Source organism: Pogona vitticeps, chromosome 4 (assembly GCF_051106095.1).
Source record: "Pogona vitticeps strain Pit_001003342236 chromosome 4, PviZW2.1, whole genome shotgun sequence".
Lineage (NCBI taxonomy): Eukaryota > Metazoa > Chordata > Lepidosauria > Squamata > Agamidae > Pogona > Pogona vitticeps.
Window position 1 is genome coordinate 48,830,268 of NC_135786.1, and position 27,031 is coordinate 48,857,298.

The 27,031-nt window shown below is 41.5% G+C and overlaps 1 long non-coding RNA gene across 1 annotated transcript; it reads left to right on the forward strand.

Moving 5' to 3' along the window:
- The first annotated feature begins 1,148 nt into the window (after window positions 1-1,148).
- On the forward strand, window positions 1,149-25,860 carry LOC140706579 (uncharacterized). The gene is made up of 3 exons (XR_012086295.2): window positions 1,149-19,907; window positions 21,267-21,493; window positions 22,659-25,860. It is a non-coding gene; the product is annotated as an uncharacterized LOC140706579 (long non-coding RNA).
- The last annotated feature ends 1,171 nt before the right edge of the window (window positions 25,861-27,031 follow it).

Consider the following 27,031-nt stretch of genomic DNA (forward strand, 5'->3'; position numbering starts at 1 on the left):
ATTGTGCTTCTTATAACGTTTTTCCCTATGGGCGATTTTCACATAGCGATTTTGGGACCATGCTTCGCTTAACGTTTTTGGTTTTAGGTCCCCTGCTTCACTTAACGATGTTCATTTTTTCAATTACAAAAGTGTCTTAACATGTTGAAAAACGGTTTTAAATGCTTGGAATCATTAGTGCACCTTCTAAAATGTGTGCATACTTAATTTGGCGTTTATCTGACTTTTCGTTAATTTTTTGTGAATTTTTTTCTCCCCCATAGGAAACAATGCAGCTGTCAGATTTTGACAGCTGTCAAAAGTTGGGGGGAAAAAATTCACCATAAATTAACGAAAAGTCAGATCAAAGCCAAATTAACTTTTGCATCCGTTTTAGAGGGTGCAGAAGCTAATCCAAGCATTTAAAACCATTTTTGACCCTTTTATGACACACTTAAATTTGCAAAAATTGACTTCGCAAAGCCATTGAAATGTATTGAGTCGGCTTCAATACATTCCAATGGAGGAAACACTGTATCGTTTAACAATGTTTCCTATGGCTTTTTTTGCTTAAGGACGCCAATCCGTGCCTATTGGAACGGATTAACCGGTTTCCAATGCATTCCTATGGGAAATGGTGTTTCACATAAAGTTTTTTTCGCATAAGGGGTTTTTTTTTTGGAACCAATTAAAAACGTTATGCGAGGCACCACTGTATCTGTAAACATGATGTATTTACAAACGATGGCCAACTGCCTTCTTTTAAAAAAATCCTTTAAAATCCACAGACAATGGGATCTGCTAAGACTCTTGCTCACACACACACCCGCCACACACACACTTTGCATCCCCTTCTATCTGCTTCACAGTTGCTCATAATGAAACAGAAGAATCATCTCCCAACCATGTCTGCCAGCTTCACTGGGAAAGGAAAGTCACAAGGGCAATGAGGTGGCTGGAGGCCCTAGAGCCCCTGAGACCCAAGTATTGCACGCAATGCTCTGAGTCATTGTTTTATCATGCCTCAATCTACAGACTGGTCACCTGAGTGTGTGGAGGTGGTCTGCGAGCGGCTAGACTTGCATCCATCATTGCTCAACAATAGGGTTTCAGGACTTCCTGGATCAGTATTTCTGCTCTAGCCTTCCCCAGAAATGTTGCACGGCTAACATTAAAGATGGAATCTGATTATGAGAAAATGAAGCTACTCTACCACCAGAAGATTCTTCCTCCTCCTCCTCGTCACCTCCTCATCACAGCTCAATTACTAGAGTTCGGGGCATGTATTTCAGGGTTAGGAGTTGTGTTTTTCAAAATGCCATTTTGTAAGGGCTATGCAGAGCTTGGAAGGACCACAACTGCCAGAATCCCTCACTAGTTATGCCATGGATGATTCTAGGAAATGCAGTCATCAAACTTTTCTGAGCTGTGTTTTATATATATATATGAATTTGGAGACTGTAATGTGAATTCCAGGAGTTATAGTGCAAAAAGATAAGGTTTCCAAGCTGATATATATTGTTGACATTTGTCAGGCTTTATGGTAATGTTTTATCATTTGATTGGCTTTCTGCTTGATAACACAATGGAGAAAATATTCTTGTAATAACTTTACAGGAGTAAGTTTGCTCAGCTCCTTTCAGAACATAAACAGAACCCATGTCTTTGGCTGTTGGGGTGGAAGATATAAAGTAGTTATGGGATAACTGGAAGCAAAGATGGGAGAGAAGTGGCTTCACTTTTGGATCTGGATGAAGATAATACATGAATGCATATTTATAAACCATTGTATTCTCAAATCCTAGTGTGGGTTACAGTTTGACATATGAAAAAACCTGGGAAATAAAAAGTGACGAAGTTTGATCCCTGAAGTATTCTCATTAAAAGAAAAGAAAAGAATCTGCTCTGTAACTCCATAAAAGTTAAAATTATCCAGTGGAGTCTTACAGTCAGTGATAAAAATGGATCACATACTTTTGACAGCACATTTATAACATTTTGCTGGAATTCTAAGCATCATTTTCAGTCCCCATGGAGTGCTCTGAACAAACCCCTCTGAACTCCATAATGTTTTTCTGGTACATGCCTGTTCATGCTCTGCTTCACCACTGTTTACAGTTCCATATCATGACCTATTCTGTTCAGTTTCAAGATCCAGTATTGTAACAGATCACAAAGCACAAGCATTCGTGTTGCAGTGGTGTCTCAGCTGATGTCAGCTGGACAATGCCAGACAGACAAGATCAGTTGCAATTCCAAGAGACAAACAGAGAACTATGAAGAAACCAAGCCAGGCCCACCTGAAGTGAAAACCCAAAAGTGGCAATGCCTGAAATCAATGTGTGTGTTCTGTTCAGTCAAGTCGGAACAGACTTAGAGCAACCCTAATAGGCTTTCAAAGTAACTGAAATATTTAAGGAACAGTTTTACCTATTCCAACTCCCCTGGGAGTTTCCATGTCCAAGTGGGGATTCGAAGCTGTTCTCTAGAGTCCTAGTCTGTTACTCTAACGACTAACCCCAATTAAAGCAGACTCATTGAACCAACTGCTGAATACCAAGTCAACATTTACATAAATCCCCTTGATTTAATGGCCAAAATCCAACTGGATATTTATGCTTGTTCAATGGTGCAAATTTCATTGATGAATTCCCACTAGTTAATAAGTCACACGTATTTCTTGTCTCATATCAAGACGCACAACTCTTTTGTGACAGAAAATACACCTGCCAGCTTCTTAACTAGTGGCAACTTGGTGCTGGAATGTACACTACTGGATTTACTCTGGTGGGTGTAAGTAAAAGATTTTAGCTAGCTGAGACTGACAAACTGACTAAGGGCAAGAAAGCAAAGCAGCTGGGAAGACATCTAGCCAAATTTACAATGTTGGTATTGACTTGCATACTCCTAAACAATTGGTGTCCTGCTTGATCTGATGGCTGCTTTCTCTTAAATTAGCCTCCTTGCATCTGACTCCCTACTTACATGCCTACCTTTGAAAATAGCTAGGTTAGTGGATATGAAGGTGAGGTTTTTGAAGCTTTTCTGCCAGATGGGCTGTGTTGGGCTTCACATACATGCATCTACAAACATTTGTTTGTTCTTCTTTGCTTTCTTGTAATACATATGTTCCTCGTTTCAAAGCTTTCATATTATAATAATAGTAATAATCTTAAAACTGGAGTCCCAAAGGCAGTTCGTGTCGTTCTGCAACTCCTGCGACGTTGCTGGAACCAGTTGTATTGGTTCTTGCCTTTCCATTGGACCATTTCAGCAAATTGGAGAGGGGGGATTTGCTGCTTGGGTAACAGCCTATCCTCCATACTGCTTTACCCAGGCTTCATGCTCTGGAGAGGACACTTCTCGATACAGAGCATGTTACCATAGTCTCTCGAGACTGAAGGATGCCTATGATGATGATGATGGGAAGAATTCACACCAGTGGTATAGGAACCACAATGAGGCTGAAAGCTACTAAAGGCTACTGTAGATTAAGAATATGACTTGCAAACACGGACCACAAAGCCCAATAAAGTTTATTAGAGAAGAATCAAAGCAGTTTCTGTTCTATGCTTTGGTGAGAGACTGTCAAGGAAAGAGCAAGGAAAACCTCTCCTGGCAGGGAGTTCTAGAGATAGCCACTGAGAAAGCCCTCTCACTGGTGATGCAGAAAAGATTGCCTTGGTTGAAACAAGGAGGCTTAACAGAAAGGGAAGCTGATTGCCCAGAGTTGAAGGAATAGGAACTTTTTATCAAATCATTCAGCTCTTTGTTGTCTTGCCAAGAAAAGATTATTGGTTGTTGTGGGTTTTTCGGGCTCTTTGGCCGTGTTCTGAAGGTTGTTCTTCCTAACGTTTCGCCAGTCTCTGTGGCTGGCATCTTCAGAGATAGGCGAAACGTTAGGAAGAACAACCTTCAGAACACGGCCAAAGAGCCCGAAAAACCTACAACAACCATTAGATCCTGGCTATGAAAGCCTTCACGAATACAAAAGATTATTGCTTTCGCTGCAACTGGGCAAGATTTTTGCTTCCATTGCTGCGGATGTGAAATCATTCTGATAATTTGAAACTTACATACTGAACTTCCTAAGGAAATAGGAATTATAAGAATTTCATAACAAAGCAATGAAACTAGGCTATTTTACAATTTTCTCCCTCTCCCTCTCTGGTGTGCGTGGGTGTGACGGCTCACTGCGTCTATACTAAAAAAGTTTCATCCTCTAAGATTCTGCAGCCCATCAGCACCCTTAGTCATATCCATTTAGGCCTATGACTTTTGTTTATGTTGTAATAGCACTCCTTTTAGCTATTGCCAGAGTCAAAACAATTGTATTTCCATGTATGTTAGTCTGGCTACCATAATGTAATTTCTTTTCTTTTGGGAGGCTCAGTTTGCATACCTCCTCATTTCAGTCTGGAAGATCACACTGGTTGTGAGTTTCAGAAAGAATATATAGTTTCTTTGAAGAATGCACTCTCATTCATGTGAAAATAGGCAATAAAATGACTTCATTGTAGCTGACCACCCATACGGAGGGGTAACAGGGAGAGTGTTGTTGGACTTTGGCCAAGCTAGATTAGAGTTTTAAGCCATACGCAGCCAGAAACTTGGTGAGTGACCATGGATCAATGATGTACTCGTAGACTCGGTTTAACATACCTACCTCACAGTTGGAGAGGTATTTATCTAGAAGAAAGCTAGGAGGCAAATTTCAGCAGGATATTTGCATATCTGCTTCCCTTCATTTTGTAGAAGACATAAGTTAAAAGCTGCTTCCTCTTTTTTGTGAGAGATATTTTGAATGTGCCAGAGTAGTTCATAGTGTGAGCTGAAAGGCTCCTGGTCCTAAGAGTTTAGGGCTACCTGGCCTTTTTGGGCCACAGGCTGCCTCTGCTAAATATCTTAGATAGCTAGACATCTGTCCATAATTTCTTATGCACAGAATGCAAGTAGGGGAAATGTGGCTACTAAAGGGCTCAAAACATACAAAAGGAATCTTCTTTCACCTGCTGTCTGCCAGGTATTTTGGACTTCAATTCATGTCAGTATGAGAAAACATGACCAAGGGCCAGGAATGACCAGAGTTATAGTACAAAGCATCTCGAATGTACAGCACTTAGGCTGGAGGAACTGACTGAGCCTAGATTGAAAGGTCTAGGCTCAGGAAAGAGATATGAACAGAGCCCGTGCAGCACCATGCTTTGTTGTGGCATTTCCTTCCTCTTCCACTCTTGTTTGAGGGCTGATGTTATCTGAAAAGAAAAATAAAGCTTATAGGTGTCAGGATGGCAGAAGAAATTAAAATACTACAAAATTATCTAAATGGGATGAACATATTATTTAGAAGGAGTATTTGTAATTATGTGTCATTCAGTCAATTGTGACTTTTGCTGAACCCTTTGCCTCCAGGGTTTTCTAAATGTGATGTACTAAGCACTGGTTTCCAGTCTCTCTGTCTTGTGTTGCTCTGGAACTGTGCAGCTTGCCCAAAGTCAAAGAGGTGGCAAGGCCACCTAACCTCATCATCAGGTACACATACATTCCAAATAATCTCCTTTGACCCTGACCCAGAGAAGAACAGTGTGGATTCAAACTCCTTTTCTCTGGCTCCCAGGTGCTCCCTAGTTCTACAGTATATCCTCATGAGATCAATGCACATGACATGAGCGTTGCTACTGTTTTCTGAAGCTCATTCCACTGCATAATCTGAATGCAGCAGATATTGCTTTTCATCTTTAATGGGAACAATTTCAGTATATTTAGTAATATTTCTAAATTCAAGACCAGCTTGAGGAACACTTCCTGATTTTGCCAGGGAAAAATCTGAGCTATGTCTCTGACAGTCATCCAGTTTACTTTATCCATGCCTGGCAGTGTATGATTTATTTTTCAGCCCTGTACTTCAGCAATAATCTGATAAGGACAATTGTCACCTTGGTCAGCTGTGCTTCTAGGCAAGGTTTGGAAGAAAATTCTCTGAGAAGTTTAGCCACTGAGCATGCGTGGCTTGGAGGATATTGGGAGTCTCAGAGGCTGGATAGGTTATCTTTTTGGACTACAGGTTTTTTAGGACTAGTCCAAAGAAGCATTGTTTCCAACCTCTAATCCTGCTTGCCCTGCTCTGAACTATTATTGCTTTCCTTTGATGAGTATGTATGGTCTCCCTGCAGTTGGCCAGAAATGGACCAAACCCATACCCCCTGTTTCAGAATTTAGAAAAGTTACTCTCTGGAGTAAATCTCCCTGAACCCTCCAGCGAGCATTGGACATTGGTTAGGGTGTTCCTGCAGCTGCAGTCCCCCCAAAAAGAGAGTTATGTCTCCAACTCTATTCTTAGCACCCCTGAGATCAACTACTGAAGGCGCACTGTAGGCTGTTTTTAACTTCAGCCCTCAAACTGGCCACGGCATTTTGTAATTCTTGCTGAAACAAAAGGAGATGCACAGCAGCCCTGTAAGGTGGCTTGGTGGAGAACAAGGAGGTACTGCCCATGGCTTGGCATTATCTGAAGTCTCCTGTCCCCTTGTGCTGAGACAGTAATGCCAACTGGATAATCTGACAGTGTCCTTGATCCCTTACTTTAATTCCCTGTCTTCACTGCCAGGCTTTTGCTTTCACTTCTTGTTTTTCTCCTTTCTACCAGTACTTTGCACCCTCTCAGTCTAACCGCAGCAAACCCTAGGTCGTCTTACTCTTTGATCTTCAGGAGAAACTGTCAATTCACTTATCTTTATTGCAGAAGATACATTCTCAGCAATGCATTTCCTTATCTTTTGGGCTCCCCTCCAGCTTATTTAAACATGTGATGGAATAATTGTCTTTGATGAGAGGAACGGCAAGAACTTACAGGAAACGACTTTTGCCACAGGTCCATGCAAAAGTCACTGCAATCACTTCACCTCCAGACAAAATGCAAACAATGCCTTAACTGAACACAGACAATGGTTGTCTACAGTTCTGTAAATTCTCAGTAACTGGATCACAGTATCAATGGGGTAGATTGCTTCTATACTTCTGAAAATTATTTGTTATGTGCATTCTGTTTGAGGCAAAGTAAATGTTAGAAAGTTATAACTTTGTATGCTTCTCCTTTGAACACTTGGAGCATGCTCTCAACCTGCTATTAATTTAGAGACTTTGCACCTTGGAGTCCTTCAAATCACCCCTTCCTTCCTCTTCTTTCTTTGCTAACCACTTGTCCTCCTTCTCCTCCACTTTCCGCTCTCTGGAGATAGACATATGGAGATGTAAAGCCACACTATAGCCATTAAAAAGAGGCCATGAACAATATGTAAAACATTTTTGTTTCCTTTCACCAAGAGGCATCCAGACTGGATATTTTTCATTTTAGTTCCAAGTGTAGGGGTGAGATGGGGTACTTTTTCTCTGCATTAAAAAAGGAATAATCAAATTTCAGATCCCTCCAACTGTAAAGACACTAGCCCTTGTCCTGGCAGTTTGAAAGGAATGAATGAAATACTATGCAAAATGCAAGGAAATAAAAATCAACCAGCAATGAGTTCCTAGTTCAGGATTGATTTCCATTTTGACCTTATGGGTTTACGGATCTTTCCATCATTACGATGGAAAAAGAGGACATATACAGTTAAGATGGGAAACATTTGCTTTTGGACTACAATTCTCAGAATTCCACAGGTAGTATGGCTAATAACTATAGATTCTGGGAACTGTAGTCTTTTCCCCCTCCCCAAAACATAGGGATTTCTGATGTAGAATGATCCAGTAGCCTCCACTGTGTACTTCCAAGTAGTCCAGAAGCAGAGCTTGGTAAATTACTTTCAAGATGAATATATATAATGACATCATCATCATTGCCACTACTGCTGCTGCTGCTGCCACTACTACTACTGATTATATTTGTCCCCCACTTCCAGTGCTAGATAGTGCTTGAATCAGTTAAAAATCATCATAAAATATAATAAAAATGATGGCACATCTGTATTGGCCCTTTTCGTGTGGGATGATGCAGTCTAAATATGGTAATTTGAGCTCAGAGGCGGAAGCAATATGCTACTGGGCACTCACAGGCAGCACTGCAGGAATCTCTGCCCCACCTTCTCATCTGAGTGGGCAGCTGCTGGAGGGGGTGGAGAAGGGATGTCCATGATCCTGCCTGGACTGAAAAATCATGCAACGGAGTAGGACTGAGCAGCATGCACCAGCAGGTGAGTTGGGGAGCCAGTGGGGGGGGGGAGGTGAGGGAATGGATGGCACCTGTAGTGCTTTGCTGACAAATTACACTGACCTGGCATGAAGTGCTCTGTGCTCATCTCTACTGGAAACCCATTACATCTTTGAAGGGACTGCATGCTACAGCTACACACAGTGCTGCTGGAACCATCTGGAACTGAGCAACTGGTAAGGCGATGCTTTAGCACTCACTGCTTAGTGATGGATGCATTTGCATGTCATTATATTCATTCATCTTAAAAGCAGTTTTCCAGGTTCTGCTCCAAAGACACCACAAACTATGAGATGAGACTCCTTCTTGAGGGCTCCAGTTAATAAGCTCCTTCTGCATCACATTTGTTTAATCCTGTTTTGAGACTCTGCACACCGAAACTATCACCATAGCACATGCTCACGAAAGCAAAGTGCCACACATATATAACAGCCTATAGCAGTTAAAATACTCTCTTGGCGGATTACCATCTAATTATGCAGGCTATACATTGCCCCCGCCCCCAAGCAAGCTGGGTACTCAATTTACTGACCTTGGAAGTTTGGAAGAATGAATTAACCTCAAGCCAGCTTTACCTGAGCCAGTTGGGATTGAACTCAGGTTGTGAGCAGAGACCTGGCTGCAGTCCTGCAGTTTAACCACTGCACCACGGGGCTGCCTAAAAAGATGGCTCACTGCATGATCTCCCTTAAAACGTGCGTGACCTTCAGTCAAACTCCTAGGCTCTCCTTTCACTGTGGCATAAAAACAGACAAACAACTTGCCCTCTCTTGGTGGGTGGAGATTGATGAGAAGGTTTGGTAGCTGATGTTTTAGAAAGATGTTTGCCTTTTTCAGAATGTCATAATTTTCAAGCGGCAAACTGCAGCTGTGTTCATAAGTTCATGTAATCCAGATATTTGAATAAATAAACAGTACAGTGGCTTGCCTGGCTGGAGCAAACTTGCCCACACCACCTGGGAACAACCTCCAACTTGCTGTGGCATGAAGGGCACTCCCTACCTTGATTTTATGCACCTCTGAGAGCAACAGGTTGAAGCTGTTCATTTGACTAGACCACAGGGGCCGACCTGTAGCTGCATTATCCTGAGTCAGACCATTTAGTCTGCCAAGCCCAGTATTCTCTGTTCTGAACTAGCTTTTGAAGGTCTCTAAAACAGCCACCTTTCTCAAGCTCTTCTCACAGAGATGCGAGGATTTAAACCTGGGACTTTCTGGCCCAGTTTGGCTAGGGGATTCTGGGAGACGTAGTCTCAAAAAGTAGTTTTCCCAGTCCTTGATCCATTTTAAAGCATGCGCTTTAGCTTTACAACCCTTCCTCAAATTTCACTTAATAAATTATAAATTCTACTGCCAATTGCGTTGTTGTGGTACAGACAGATTTTTCTTAAGATGACACGACCAGTTTCAAGCAGAGACCACCCCTGAGGCTCTGCCTTCAGGCAGCACACATTGGCTATCACAAGATCAATCATTTTTAAAAATGTATTTATCACTGTACTGTATACTCTTTACTGATATGAACTGCGGGGTTTTCTGCCTTATGTACCAAAATAGCTGGACAGATTTTAGGTATCAGGACTTCAGCAGGGGAGGGATAGCATTGCTGCCTTGCCTCAAATAAAAAAGAATACATTGGGCGAACCTTAGGTTCATAGCAGAAGTAGGTCCACAAAGTCCTCATATTCCAGATTCTTTTCCAAGGAAAGCTTGCAAACATGTGAGGCAGCTACCTGGCTGAAGCAAACAAAATTTAGTCAGGCCCGGGCCTGGAACTAGACATTACAGATAAACTGCAGCAAGGCTTTTAATGTAGGTTATCTACATACCAGAGTCCTATCACAAGCCTGTTTTAATGTGGTGAAATTGGAGCCACTGACTCCCCCCCCCCCCCAGAACATCACTTTCCCGGGTTGAAGTAGCTGGAAGCACTGCTTTTCCCTAGGGCATCAGTTTTGGTGAAAACTGGTGGAAGGAACATCATCAATAATTTAAAATATGCAGATGATACCATCTTACTGGCAGAAGCCAGTAGTGACTTGAAACAACTGTTAGTGAAAATGACAGAAGAAAGTGTCAAAGCAGAACTGCAGTTGAACATTAAGAAGACCAAAATCATGACTACAAAAAAATTACACAACTTTTATGCTGACAATGAAGAAATTGGAATGGTTAGAGATTTTGTATACCTTGGTATAATCATCAGTCCAAAGAAAGACTGCAGCCAAGAAATTAAAGACTGAGACTGAGGAGGGCAGCCATGAAAGAACTAGAAAAGATCATCAAGTGTCAAGACAAAGACCAAGATCATCCACACTATTGTCTTTCCAGTCACCATGTACGAATGTGAAAGCTGGGCAGTAAAGAAAGCTGACAGGAAAAAAAAATCTGATTCATTTGAAATATGATGCTGGAGGAGAGCTTTACAGTCACCCCGGACTGCCAGAAAAATGGACAAGTGGATCCTAGAGCAAATGAAGCTTGGACTTTCTCTTGAGTAAAAAAATGTTCAACCTAAAGCTGTCCTATTTTAGGCACACCATGAGAAGACAGGATTTTCTGGAGACGACAATAATTATGGAAAAGGTTGAAGGCAGCAGGAAAAGAGGAAGACCAAGTATGAGATGGTTCACTCCCAAAAGGAAACACAGGCTTGAGTCTGGAAGAGCTGAGCAGGGCAGTTAAGGAGAGCACATTTTGGAGATCACTCATTCATAGAGTCTCCATAAGTCGAATGTGATTTGGTGGCACATAATAGCAACAAAAAACCATCAAAGGCCTCAATAATGCCTCACAATGACTTAGCAGGAAAATTGCAAGGGCCAGTGTGATTTTTTTAAAAGTGTGCATTGTTGCCATTTAAAAACTGCACTAGCACTTCCATCCTGGACTGCCGATGCTGGGAGTCTTCCCATGTACCGACAGTCCCAGGCCAGGGCTCAAAATGTGGCAAAAATAGAGCCACTGGAGCTGCCCCATGGGCAAGAATAGCATCACTGCCTAGCCAATGACAGAGAGGTTTCCCAGCCACCTCAACACTGGCTGGATGGTGACGTTGTTTGGGGGGGGGTAGTTCAAGTGGCTCCTTTTCCCCCACACAGCAAGTGAATGAGGCTGCCCCAAACCCAGGGTTACCAGTAGCGGTGGGAAACCTCCCAGCATTGACCAGCCAGGAACTGCTCCACATCCTTTTTTCATGCAGGATGTGTGAAACAGGTGGTTTCATGCCTGTTTTCAGATAATCTACAATAAAAAAACAAAACAAAACACCACAACTTATCATGACTTATCTGAAACATGTTCCTGCTCTCAAGTCTCAGACCAAGGACACTGTGGGATAAGAGGCTGGAGCAGTAGGGCAGCTCCAATAACACCCCTGTGACTCATGTATTCCTCACTACTTTCCTGTGACTCTTTATGTAGAACTGGCTCTGTCTCCTGTCCTTCTGTCTCATTCATCCCTGATTCATGCAGGAAGCCTCGGCATGTTGTACAGACCAGCTCTTCCTTTCTGTGCAAAGCTTGCTCAATTTCCCCTTCAGTAATCTGACACACAGAGGGAGGGCTTGTGGGTTAGCCAACTATCTCATTTCGTGTCAGCGACAACTTTGTGTGTGTCAGAAAGGCACATGCATCCAGATGGCCATTTCCCATGTTCTTGGATAGGCCGCTGTGATGCAGCATTTGTACAGGAAGAGCCCCAGGAAAGAGCAAATGCTGCAGCAATTGTAGGCAGTGAGAGACTTATATATATTTTTTAATTTATTTGAATTTTTATTCCAGACCATTGGCCAGATCATCATCATCATCATCATCATCATCATCATCATCATCATCATCATCATCATCATCATCGTTTTTGTTGTTGTTGTTGTTGTTGTTGGTAGTAGTAGTAGTAGTAGTAGTAGTAGTAGTAGTAGTAGTAGTAGTAGTAGTAGTAGTAGTAGTACTGCAGAGCTGAAAGGAGCCCTGTGGATCATCAAGTCCAGCCTGTGTCAAGGAGGCACAGTGGGGAATCAAACTCCCAGCCACTGGCCAGAGACCCAAACCACTGAGCTATTCAGCAGCATGCACATCTACCATGGCTGAGCTTGCCATGGTTCTAGTCATAGGAATGGTTCAAATATCACCTTCCCTACATGAGAGTTGCTAAAATAATGTTTGTGTTCTCATCAGAGTAGGTGATCACTTAAACATAAAGTGGGATCTGTCAACAAAGAGGACATTTGTGTGTCTAACTTTTGCATGTATTTCTGTATAAGAATACAACATAGATTCATATGTTCCAAATTTATACATTATAAAAATGTGTACTAAGCATTTAATAAACTGAGCCAAACTGTTCTCCCAGCTCTAAAGCTTTTAGCAGCATAGATGCACCTTGCAAAGCGGAATAAGTGCAAAAGTGTCCCTGCTACTAGAGCCAGACTGGATGTGCGGGGGTTAATGTTGTCCTGAAGGCGACAGAGGCCTTTACAATGGCTGGCCCATGCAGGAATTTGCCTGTTCAAAACATAGACCCACCATGCTGGAGCACACGTGACTGATGCACTATGATGTGCCTTTTGTGCTGGAGATTTAATTTAAAGAATTACAGATGGTGCCGGTTAACGCCATTGGAAATCCTCCTGTAATCACCAGCATCTGTCTTAGAGAGCCATGAGAGGCATTATCCTCTTCCAGCTACTCACAATAGAGGAGAAGGGAAGGGTGGAAGCTTTTTTTGGCACACTATCCTTGTAGCCTTTTTTCCTATCCTCCCTTTTAGGAGCCATCTGGACCTAATATTACCAGAGCCAATCCACAGGATTTTTAAGACCTTCAGAGTTCTTGAAAATGGCTTCTCCTGCCTGTCTTTTCCTTCTCCTGGCTTTGTTGCCTGCCACCCCTGCTTGCTGTCTTTATAGTGGGGTCCTGATCACTTACAACAGACTGGGAAGGAAATAAACATCAGAAGTCATGAATGCCTTACATTCCTGCCCCATCTGGAAATTTAGAGGCATGCCAGGACCATCCAGCTTTGAATTTAGCAGCACATGTTTGCCCTCCTTGCTTTGATGATGGACTTAATGGTTCTGTAGAGGCTCTTTAAACAGTACATGTATTAAGTTATCTTTGTGCCACTGGGGATGCCTACTACACATTTTGCTCAGTGGGGTCCTGGACTTCTCCCCCTCAAGTCCTGCCTGCAACATACTCACCATGCAGTAGCCATATGCATGGGAGACTTCGGTAAATTAATTATCCCTTTCCAAAGATCTCTTGAAATGTCACTTTCCTCCTTCTTCACTGCAAAAGTGAACCTGGCAAGGCATTTGCCACCTCCCATGGAAGGCAACATGTTGCCCCATTGAGACTTCAGAGACCACTGGGGTCTAAGAGATCTGAAAGAGGATTATAAAAATGGGGAAGCAAGGAGAGATGGATATCTATTTAAGTACTTGGCACACTCTTAGGTCCTTGATTCTATTCAATCATTGCATGTGATTTTTGCCTAAACATAATACAGAGCACTTACATAGTAATTCCCTTTTTTTTTTTTTATTTATTTTTTTTTTGAAAACTATACACCTCAAACCTCTAAAGCAGCCCAGTTGGACAATTTCCATGTTAGACAAGGGAGTTGTATTTTTCTTCCACTCAGTACTATCTTGCAGCAGACAAGAAAGAGACACATGCTGTGAAGGGCTTTAAACATTATTTATTCAATCAATCGTATGTGTTAAAATAATGTACACCCCACCTTTCTTTTCATTCTGATGGCAAAGGAAACCAGAAGCATAAATAATAATCCAATAAAAATGCAAGATTAATAAAAATAACTCAATCCCCTCTAAAATAAATACAGGTACAAACAAATAAAAATCACCATGTGACACTGACCATAATTTCTTCTTTCAGAAGTTTAAGCAGGTTCATACAGTATTTGGTTTTTGCTTGGGTGGGAGACCATTGATACGAAGCTACTTAACATGCAGGCAGACCATTGATCGGTCCATCTTAGTACTGTCAGCTTTGACTGGACATGGAACCCCCAGGTTTCCAGCAGGATTCTTTCCTATCCCTACTTGAGGATCTCCGATAATCCCTGGTAATCTCACACCTCAAACTAACCTGAATCTGGCTTCTAAAATCTAACAAAATCTTTTTCAGGGTGGTAAGGTAGAAATCTGGTGAGATAATCTTCCCTGAGCCTCCTAATCTATCCTGCAGTTATTGTTCTTTGGGAAGTACCCTCTGTCAAGTTTGATGAATAGCAAGATTATGACTCTCAAAATCCTCAGGAAGTCAACTATCCTTGCTGTCACATGACCAGCAAACATGGTCCAGTACAGAGGACACTGAGAATCATAGTTCACTGTTCAGCATGAACTATAACTCTATAGGAGATACCTCTCAAAAAAACTGTGACTCCCAGGAAATGCTGCAGCAGCTTTCGCTCTCTTTTAAAATTAATGACAGGAATCAAAGACCAGAGAAGCTGATATTGGAGATAAGCCCTTCTTGAGATCCAAGGATCTGCAGATTTATATTTGTGGGCTGAAACTCCAAGAACTCTGCCTAGCAAATTCTTAGAGAATTCTGGGAATCCAAAAACATGAATGAGTGCCCCACTACCCCTAACCTCAGGATCGAACCAAACGGTTGATAGATTGCCATGGATCTTTCTCATCTGCAAAATCTCATTGTTGTCATAATCAAAAAAGCCTTTTCACTGCAAACTTGAATTCTGAAGCATATGTCTGTTCCCTTCGTTTCATGTCTCCTAAGATTCTAAAATGAACCGATGGCATAATATTGGTGCTTTTGTTTTTTATTTATTTCAAATACATTCCAGATTTTCTGGATTGTTTGTCTCCAGTCTTTATCAAGGCAAATGATACATTTCAAAATAGCTAGCACTTACCATCAATCAAAATAAAAAATTCATTAAATATAAAAATCTAAATTCATTAAAGAAATATTTTCAGATCTTCATTTTTTACATCCCATACAATTGTTTTTTTTCCTCTTGATGCTACATTGTAACATCCCTCTTGCATTATATTTCTCTGCTTTCTGCAACTATTATTGAAAGAGACCATCCAACAGCTTTGTAATGCTTCAGGCAAATGCCCCTTTTAACCTCCTCCACCAACACCCTTAGTGTAAATTAAGAGCAGTGAAATTTGGCTTGATTGATTATTATCCTCTTGAGTTACAGTAGAAGAGTTTTGGTTTTTTATTTTAAAAAAGCCTATGCAATGTGCCACAACACAGAATCATATATCTACCAGCTCTTTATATACAAACCCACAAAATCTGCCTCAGTTCTCCTGAATTTGGCACCCTGTAGCTATACTGGATTATAACTCCTATCATCCTGCCCCAGGGGATGATGGGACTAGTTCTGCACATCCAGAAGGTATCAGTTTAAATAAGGTAACTGCTAATCCTTTTATACCACAGAGCAAAGAACAGAGAACTACTGAGTAATTTTCAGATCTGTGGCATGGCCAAGCTTAACAAAAAGCCTGGTTGATCCCCTTTGGCTTCCGTGGAATCAAGACTATTTGCACATCTGAAAATATTTGCCCAGATATTTGTACTTGGAACATTAAGGGTCTAATTCTATATATCTCTTTACATGGAAGTAAGACCTGTTAGGATGCACAGGGTCAGACTGTCCGATGATGATCAACTGTGACAATAACATTGCCAACTCAAGTCCAAATCAGTGGTTTAGGTCTCTGGCTATAGAGCCAGAGGTTGCCCACTCTGCCCCTTTTACAGAGGCTGGACTCAATAGTCCATAAGGTCCCTTCCAGCTTTGCGTTTCTAAGAAGCTAAGATTATTATTCCCTTTGTCCAGATTTCGACCGCCAAACGGGTGGCCAGCGCTCTTCTGTGTTTCTCTCTCTGTGCTAGAAGCACTGGGTTGTATCTGAATAATATACATTCCGCTCCCTTTGCGGGAATCCCTCCCCTTTCCTTCCCTCCCTTCCCGCCTCCTCACCACAGCCCAGGCCCGATGCTTCAGGAAGGTCTTTCATTCCATTCTTACTGAAGCCACTGAAAGCAAACAAAGACTCTGCTCCTGACCTTGGGAAAGAATGTGGACTCTCTTATTAAAGAGTAGTGAATTGCAGCGGCCACCCAAGGCCTGCAGGAATGCTGCTGGCTTCTCCCTTTGTGTGGTTTTCTTTTCCCCTTGATTCTGCAGGTGTGGATATGAGGTGCGGGCAAAGACAAAGAGCCCAGACTTCACAGACTGGGAATGCAAAGCATGGGGACTATTTTGCTTGTTCTGAGGGTTATCGTGCTTATAAATCTTTTTTCTCCCATGGGGAAAGTTGTTTTACAGAGATGATTTGAGCAAATTCAACATAGGAAGCTAGGAAGGGCAGGGGAGGTACAGCCTGCCCAGACCAGAGATCTCAAAGCAATTAAACCGTTCCAGACTTGTAAGAGAGATCCTGAGGATAAGAACATTTTCATTGGCTGATGCCTGAAGAGAGCATGTGCGACTAAGGGTAAAAACAATTGTGATATCAGGTTTCAATCATGTGACTTCAAGTGTTTCCAGATTCACGGTCCTGTATCAAGAGCTTAGAAAATGTGTGGTTTGTGGACCAGACGTCCCACCACGATGGACACTGACTGTGCTGGCTAGGTGATTTGGGGAGTTTTAATTCAAAAATCAAAATTTCCAAGCTCTGCTTGACCTTCAGTTTCGCCCACTCCGTAATTACATTGTGTTAATTTCCAAAGGGGCAAGAGTTTTTCTCTGTGGCATTAGAAAATCAAAAACTGGTTTGTAGCACTGGAATGACTAAATTGGTCACAGCTTAACAAAAACTTCTATATTATGTGCTGTCAAGTTGGAATCGATTACAGTGAATGGAACTTTCAAGGTATGGAGTGGTTTAATCAGCACCAGCACTAGCCCAGTGAATTTCCATAGCAAAGCGAGCATTGGAAGCCACAAAAGCTTATGCAATCATAAATTCATTAGTCTTTTTTTTTTGTTATTTTATTTTATTTTTTAACAAACACACACACTCAAAAAAGACAAGGAAAAAATTAAACATACACTACAACACACTCCTTAGATTTACTATTCTTATACAATCTCACTTTTTATATTATATCTTTATTATATCCACCCAGTGCCACACCCACCCCACCCCACTTTGGACTAGGTTCCAATACTTTAATTTTACAGTTCAGGCCACCCTGTGTATCTTCAGAAATACATGGATTCTTCTTTGGCATATACCCTTTCCCTTTAGTCAGGACATATTCTAGAACTGGATTCTATATTCCCTGAAATCATTATTTTTTATCATATCTCTTCTGATTTTCATATTATTAATTGCAATGTTCCACATTTCTCTATGTCATTCAGCCACATTTATCTGATTATCACATTTCCAGTTCTTTGCAATTAGTAGCCTTGCTACAGTTACCATATGATAATTAACTGTTTTCTTTCTCTCTTCACCTGCTTATCATTCACAATATTTAATAAATCCATCATTGGAGATAATTGTATCTCCGTTCCCATTATGTCTCTTATTTCATCAAAAACCAAACTCAATTCTTTCCTTCTTTTTTCGCAAAACCATCGCACACACATATATGTCCCTTTCTCTTTCTTACAGCTCTAGCATAGCAGTAATACGTTTTTATTTACTATTTTTAATTTAACAGGTGTAAAATACTATTTCCATTTTACCGTTTAACAATTTTCTTAAATTTTCACTGACATATTTTTCATTATTCTTTTATTCCATATCTTTCTCCAATGTTTCCCTGATTTCTTCTCCCAAATCCTCCTGCCACAAGTCTTTTATAATCGGTGAGAGTCCCCTGGATTGCAAGGAGAAGAAACCTATCAATTCTAAAGGAAATCAACCCTGAGTGTTCACTGGAAGGACAGATCCTGAAGCTGAGGCTCCAATACTTTGGCCATCTCATGAGAAGGGAAGACTCCTTGGAAAAGACCCTGAGGGCAAGAGGAGAAGGGGACGACAGAGGATGAGATGGCTGGACAGTGTCATCGAAGCAAGCAACATGAATTTGACACAACTCCGGGAGGCAGTGGAAGATAGGAGGGCCTGGTGTGCTCTGGTCCATGGGGTCATGAAGAGTCAGACACGACTAAACAACGATGATTCTGTTTGTATCAATAATTTATATATTTCGCTTACAATACTATTCCTATTCTTTGTTATTTCCTCATTTTATCTTTTTTTCTATATATGTCTCAAACTTCATCAATCTCCTTCCCATTCCTTTTTTCCTTTTCCATTAATTTGTTCATTTTTCTAGTTGGAGTATATGTAAACATGTGAACCCCTCTTCTCCCAACACTTCTCTTATTTGATCTTTATCCTGTATTTTTTCCACCCATTCCTTAATTCTTATACTGTAATCCCTTTATTTTATGTTACTCCTTTAGTTCCCCTTTAAGGTTTTCTAGGAAATTTTTTATTAGTCTTTAAAGTGTTTCAAGTCTCTTGGTTGTTTACATCATGGACTACTGTTGTTACATTTATATCCTGACTTTCCTCCAACAAGCTCATGAATTTCCTCCTCCCTACTCTGTCGTCATATAAATTGTGTAATATCTCAGGCCAAGAAAACAAGGCCATCCTTGTTATTTTCATGGCTCAGTGGGGACTTGAAACTGGATTTAGTACTGGATTTCGGCTCAGCGGTTCAGGTCTCTGGCTGCAGAGTCAGAGGTTGGGGGTTTCATTCCCCCCTGTGGCTCCTTCCTGCCAACCTAGCGGTTCAAAAGCATGCAAATGTGAGTAGATAAATAGGGACCACCTCGCTGGGAAGATAACAGCGTTCCGTCTCTAAGTCGCACTGGCCATGTGACCACGGAAGATTGTCTTCGGACAAAACGCTGTGTAGCAGGCCACTCTCAAGCCTCTACCAATCCAGGCCTATAAGAGTGCTCACTACCCCTCACCAAAAACTGCTGCCACCAACCTATCCTTATAATCAAAAGGACAAGTGTTTCTTTCAAAACAAAATATAATGTTTATTGATCTGTACAAAAGAAAAGGAGTAAATCACTGGTATTAAATCAACTAGTCAATCACTGTTTTAAGACACTAGCTCACACAGACTTTTCCCTCACTGACAGGCTCTTTCTCACTCTCAATCAATCTCTCTAATCACTCATCTCTCAAAATTGCACTCTCAAAACTCCTCACACACACCTTATATAACCCAGCTCCTCCCCCTTCTGCACCACCCTCCGTCCTCTCATTGGCTGAGGTTCCCCTGCCCAGCTGTGACGGACAGGTGAGAACAGAGCTGAATGCCACACGCTGGCTCTATGGCTTGGAAACGGGGATGAGCACCGCCCCCTAGAGTCAAACACGACTGGACAAAAATAGTCAAGGGGAACCTTTACCTTTACCATGTACCTAGAAAACCATGGAAAGGGTCACCATATGTTGAAGTAGACTTGACAGCATGTAATAGTAAGTTGTTGTTCTTTATAAATTACACAATCTCTTTTTGAATTAGAATGTGTAATAAGCTTTTGAAAATGTTGTCTAGGCTCTATCTTATCATTGTATCATGTTGGTGTCTTTCTTCTCTTTTTTCTGTGAAACAAAAGTAGCTGGTTCAGGACTGACTGGCTCTCCAGTCCTGGATCACCAATTTGGCTGGTCACCTTGGATTTCGTGTGAACTAATAGGACATACTATGAATAGAGGTGTGTTGGTAATTCTATGATATTATTTAGCCTTGACCACACTCAGATGGTATTTATATTTTTGCAATTATAATCAGGTACAGTACATATATGCAGATATATAGACACACAATAAACTGATTTGTAATTAAACGATATACAGTAGCACAGTGCTTTCTTTAGTTTATCTGTTCACTGAAGGTCATTGAAGTAGTTGTTCTTTCTACATGAGTCTGAATAAATTCTCAGAAATCAGGAAACCTCCCAGCAGTTCCGCAAACTTGAATCTTTATTTGAGTGCTTTTGTCCCAGGCAGGTGTATCTCGCACAGACAGAGGTGTTATCTTTAGTAATTGCTATAGCTTCAGAGCTAATATGGAACATCATCCATGCCTTCAATGCTGTTAATTGGAAAACTTCATATTGTTAAAGTGTTTTTATTAGTTCCAATTTCTGGGCTAAAACTCCCATCCTTTCTGACCACATTGGCAATGTTAGCTGGGGCAGATGGGAGCTGTGGTCCAAATCATGAGTTTTAGATAACTGTACATTGAATTAAATTGTATCTTCTCAAAGCGGCAAACCAGTATAGCAATTGGAACAGCCCAGTGAGGTGTCTGATACTCAGCTCACAAAGAGAAAGAAGACTATGCTATCCATTCCTATAAAATATAATTTTGTAGAAGAAGCCATGTTGTGCTTTCTTCCACTTTATCACAGCATTATAGCAGAAGGGGAAAGTAAGGATTGCTAATAGGTAGACAGCAATAGAAGTAATGTTATTCCTTATTCCACTGATTTAATACTATTTTATATGCCCCAAAGAAACAAATAGTACGTCCTTCAAGAATCTTACAACAATATGTTCTCATTTTTTTAGAATGACTGCAGGGTACATGGTCTGTATTATATAGTTTTGTGGCTTGTCTGAAATGATACAAAAACTAAATCCAGACAGTCCATCTGTCATAGGACTTCCAGTGGCTCCTCACAGCAAAATATTTGGTCATCCTCCCTTCTCAACAGGCAACGTCCTTCCCTGCCTTAGTTTACTGCTTCACTGGGGATTAAATCTGACAGTGACAGTAGGGGGATGGCTTTACAAAGGGAAAGTCAAAGGTCACAGAGAAGTGAACAAACTTTTCAGCTTCTAAAACCTTTTAATCAGTTTGGATCTTATGAAAAATAAAATGGCAAAAGAAGAGGGAGAAAGAGAGAAAAGTGGGCAAGAAGATGGGGGGGGGACTAGGTTGGTTTTCCTCCCCTTCCACCTGGAATCAGCCAAGCTGTAACACAAGAAGTGATAGGTAGCAAGAACATTTAATCAACTCCACCAAGAAATCAACCATTTATGGCGTCTTTCCTACTCGCACTATTTAGATTTAAAGCAACAACTGAGCCTTTATGCTGAGGACAGAAGACTATCCAAAAATCTCAGAGCTGGCAGATCGCTCCTCTTCACATAGCCCCTGCCTGCTGTTTGCAGGAGCCACATGGCACACTGGTTAAACTGTGGTACTGCAGTCAAAGACTCTGCTCATGACCTGAGTTCAATCAACAACCCAGATAGCCAGCTCAAGGTTGACTCAGACTTCCATCCTTCCGAGGTCAGTAAATTGAGTTACCCAGCTTGCTGGGGGATTGGGGGCAATGTGTAACCTGCATAATTAAATTGTAATTCACTCAGAAGGTGCTTTGAGTGTTATGGGCTGTATATAAGCAGCACACTTTTTTTGGAAATCTTAGCACAGCAGAGTTCAAGTACAAAGGAAGGCTGAAGAGTGCACATGGAAGGAACACACTTGCTTGGGTGTAAGGCAATGACTTTATTGTCCCTGAGATCTACTGATGGACTACTTCTCTCAGTTCAAGGATCCAGTAGGATCCTAGCCTTTATAACAAGGCAATCTTTGCTAGACAGTTGGATTTTTAGGTGGGTTTTTTTCAGCTAACCAACTAACAACACTTTCCTCCTGAGTTTGTATCATCACCCTCTCTCCCAGTACCTCTTCTTTTCAAACTGAGTTTCATACTGGAAACTTTAGGGCAGAGACTGTGTTGCTCCGGGTTTGCAAATTGCTCTGGGTAGGGAATTTTTTTTAAAAAAATAAATCTTAAATTTGAATAGGTAATGTTAGATAGACCTAAATTAGGTTAAGCTGTACTTGATGTGAAAAAGATCTGAATGTACCCAAAGAAAGGGTTTTCTGCCTTTGAGAAGATTAAAAACAGCAATTGTTTGGATCTACCTCAAGCCCTAATCAGAACTCATGTGTGCCCTAGCAGGCAGAAAGCAATGGAAAAAGAAAATCATGACAGTCTTTCTTTTAATAGAAATAGAGAGTAATTTTAGTTCATACACTGGGTCTGAAGTCAATGGAAATCAGACTAAGTACAGTTACCTAGTGGCAACTGCACGTGTCTGTCTACTAAGACCAGTAAGGTACATGGTGCCAACAAGGTGGACAGTTCCCTGGCCCAAAGACCTTGTAATCCAAATTTTGACACAGAGAAAGCAACAATGGAAAGGCGTGTACATGGAGGCAACAGCTCCATGAAGATAGTCTTAGGTTTAGAAACAACAGGTTGAAGTGGGAAAAAAAATACTTTTATCAAATAGTTTGGCATTATTTGCCCACTGCTCAAATCCCAGTGGCACTACAGCTCATGTTTGCTTCCACTGCAGCTTGGTTGCCTAAACATCTGCCTAATTCGTACTGATCTGGTGTGAACTAAAGTGTCTAATCTGTTGTCTGGTGTCCCATTATACAGACGGCAACTGTCCTCTGTGCAAGACGACCTCTGAAGAACTGTTCAATCCAAACCTGCATTAAAGACCAGGAACTGTACATAGGGAAAGCAGAGGCTTGAAGTTGCCCACCAGCAACAAACACCTGGAAAGCGGACACAGATGTTACCACTTTGTAGTCTTCCTCACTGTGGTTGTAGTGTTAATTATAATCATTATTTCCAGATTTGCATCTTCACATGTAAGTGAACACATTCCATTTTATGCATATCTGTGCCCTCTTTTGTCTTCCTTTCAATGACGTTTAAATGGTCACCTTACTCATCTCCTCTCCTGTCACATGGCATTTCACTTAAGCCTTTTTTCTTTTTGTTTCATTCTTCAATAAAATAAGATGCTGGCCCAAGGCAGGTGGTAGTTATGCATTTAGAATCTGTACTATGTACCAAAGTTGCATACTATGGAACCAGCCTCAATCTCTCTCATTGTAAGAGTGGGTTTTTCACCTCCCCGAGAATCAGGGCAAGATTTCCAACCCACAGTTCTTAAGTGTTATTGTTGAGCCACATTGGCTCGTCCTGAGCTGTGTTGCTCTAACAAAAGAGCTGGTTTCTGCAAACACTTGCTGGATCATGCTGGGAGGGGGACACCAGGTTCACTCACACATACTATTCAATCTCTATATCTTGTGCACTGGGTTGGGCAGTTATGGCTTGATTAATTCTACAAACATTTTTCTCCTCACTTCTCACTGTTAGCTATACTGGCTAGAGCAGATAAAAGTTGAAGTCCAGCAACATCTGGAAGGCTGCAGTTTGGCCAGCCCCACTGTGTATTAAAATAAACTGTGGGCATTGATCCATTTGGTAATCCAACTGCACCACATCCACTGAGTTAATGGGATGTACATAAGTATTCACTCATTACCCAGCCTATTGTTTTAATAGATTTATGTCAGCTGGGACTAGCAGACTGGTGTTCTTTTAATTGTATGTTAGGCTGGTGTTGTATTATCACTGTTTCCTCTTTTTTAGTTTAAAAGGTAAAGTATAATGCTTTTCAGTAGAAAGGGCAACTACCTATGATACCTTGTACCTCCTGATCCTAAGTCCAGAAGGTAAATGTTGGGTAAATACACATGTGACAAAGACATAACATAGATACATACTTGTACATATGATTAGGACACCTGTTAAGATGCTAGGCATTAACACTGTGACCTAGATTACTGTTAGTGGGAGCCTTCCCCAACTTGGAGCTCTCTAGATATTTTGGACTACAGTTCCCATCCGCCCCACCTCACACAGCCAATTATGAGGAATCATGGGAGTGAGAATTCTGATCTGAGAAAAACCCTGAGTGACTGCTCATAACACTAAAGATGCTGGCCTTTCCATTTTTGCAAAATGATGTGCATCCTAATGCAGTTGTATATAAATGATACACCTGTCTTGTCGATGCCACCTGAGGCGAGTCACTACGTTGCTATCTCTAATGCTGTCATGACCCCTTTTCACCTAGGTGCCCTGGCCTCAAAAGTAGTTCGATATTTGTCCTGTAGGTCAGCCCAAATCCCACCCCCATCCCCAGGCAGCCATGGAATGCAAGGCATGTTATACAGCTCTTTCTTTTTACAGGCTAAGTATACCTCAGTGAAGGAGGCAGGCAGGAGAATGGCTGGCATCTGGGATTTTCACAATGTTGTTTGGCTTCCAGTTGCAAGTGGCTGCAGTAAATACATTTTAAAAAGGGAACAACACTCCCTTTAGTGGCTGATTTTCCTGCTTGTCCCTTACGCTAAATTTCTCACAAATTTGCAGAAAAGCCAATGAAAAGCCTTGTGCCACTTTGAGGACTAACACATTTATTTAATTGGATAAGTGTTCAAGGACTTTCATCAGAATAATTAAGATCACTGGAAGGCAGACATGCAGTAGTGACATCCCTAAAGCTCTGTTTTAATCAATTCAGAGTTTCACATCAGGCAGTCTACTGGGTGAGAGGTGGGGGGTAGTGAGGGATCTTGTGAATATCGTTCTGTAGGGGGAGTTAGGAATCCATTACACATTAGGACAGACTTTAGAGAAGAGATGGGGGGGTCATGTGGGCCTCTGAATTTTGTTTAAGTCCCATTCCAATCAGCCCATAGTCTGTGCTGGCTGTGGCTGATGGAAGCTGTGGTCCAACATTGGGAGGACCACTCATTCCATACTTGTGATCCAGAACAGATCTTGAAAAGGTTACGTTTTGGACTACAGCTCCCAGAACCCCTCAGAATCTTGATGGCTGAGGGATAGTGGGAGTGCTAGTCCAAAAAAGTAACTCTTCCAAGCCATAGTTTTGAGGATTAGGAGTCCAGTCAAGAATGGATGGGCAGAGCAGATTGTTACCCTTTTGGGTCCCATTCATTTCCTCCTTGCTCCATCACTGTGAGGTGTAACTTAACTGCAGTGTTTCCTTGGAGGAAATGTAAATTCCTTAAGGAGCTGAGCCTGATGGGATGAGACAGGACTCTTCTCCACCCACTCTTCTGGCTGGTACTCTGCCCAGTCAGTGAAAGAGATATGATGATGACAGCCAAATAGCTCATCTCAACCTTGCATCAGCACATCTACAGTAATTGGTCTGCACTTGCTGAGTACTAAATTGCTAGTGCCTATCTTACCCTCTGACCTGCATCCTGTGCAGAAAACTGACAGTGTTGCCTGATTGTAGGTGCACAATTCATCCACATGAAAAACGCTTACCACCCACAACCAGAAAACACTGCTTCTTGTTGTGTTGAACCCTGTTTGTTGCCTTTCAGCACAAACATATAAACAAAACAGCTCCTCCTCATAAGAAGACCTAGGTGTGGGAGGCTGCCATAGCAGACATTCAGCAAAGTCTTGGGGAAGATAAACTCTCTGTTGCCTCCCCACCTCACAGTTACATAACATGCGACTACACCTTAGTCTGAGCATCAGCACTGAGAAAACATCCTATACTGTTCTTTTCCCACACCTAAAACCCCAAAGTGCTTGAGGACAAATTCCGGAAGAGTAGTGTCTCGTAGCAAAAATGAGAGAAAAAAAGCTCTACGGCACTTTGTGACAATAACGGAAGCATTTATCACAGCAAATGCTTCTGTAAATTCAGCTCTGAGCACACTTAACACTTACAACAATGGTACTAAATAGCACTATTTAGTACCCATAGTTCTACATAGTTATCTGTTTGTTTGTCCTATATGCTATGTAAAAAAAATTACAAAAAAAATTAGAACAACAATTTAAGTTAGGTTAAAATCAGCATCACAAAGCAGGTCCTAACAGTAAATCCAGCAGTAGAAACCAAGACCAGGTAGGCTCTTCTGTTTTTGTCGCTGGTCTCTTGATCCTACCACTGAAAGGATTGGATGGCTGACTCACCGGGTTCTTTATAAAGTGCACTGATTGGGTCTCTGGTGAAGCAAATTGGGGTAACCATTTCAGGAAGTTGATTAACTCTTGGTTATTAACCAATTAATCATATTTCAACCTCTCAGGAAAAGAAAAGGTGCTTGTGGATTTTGTCCTCTTATGCACCAGAACAGTTTGTTTTGTCTTGGTTATCATCATCCTTGACATGGGAGCAGCAACAAAATCTCTTGGATGGAAACCACAGAACAAGACTTTCCCCTCTTGCTCTCTTGCCCGTTGACTTACACCAAGCTCTGGCCTCATACCCAGGGTTCATAAAAGTTACATGTTCCTTGCTTTTGACAGCAATGCCTAGATCCCCCGGGTAGCAAGTGAGATTTTAGAAGGTTGTAGAGTACCTTTTCTAATATCTAGAGAAAACATTTTCTTAGAAGAATGGCATATACAGCAGTTTCTTTTTCTGGCTGTCTTCCATGTCCAAATCCTCATCCACAACATGTTAAATTGTGTCCCAACTATTGACTATAGCAATAGTCAATCAAAATGTGTATGCTGTGGGCTAAACCGCAGAAGCCTGTGCTGCACGGTCAGAAGACCAGCTGTCGTAAGATCGAATCCATGCGACGGAGGGAGCTTCTGTCGCTTTGTCCCAGCTCCTCGCCAACCTAGCAGTTCGAAAGCATGTAAATGTGACTAGATAAATAGGTACTACCTCGGTGGGAAGGTAAACGGCGTTCCCTAGTCATGGTGGCCACGGGGCAACGGAAACTGCCTTTGGACAAGTGCTGGCTCTACAGCTTGAAAATGGGATGAGGACCGCCCCCTAGAGTCGGACACGACTGGACTAAAAATGTCAAGGGGAACCTTTACCTATGCAGGAATAAGAACTTTAAACACATGCAACTTATTTGAGTCGCCAAAGCTCATAAGGAATCCTTGCACAAATATAACACTCAAGTTCAAGCCTTGTCTAAACAGATTTTACAGAGAATTAA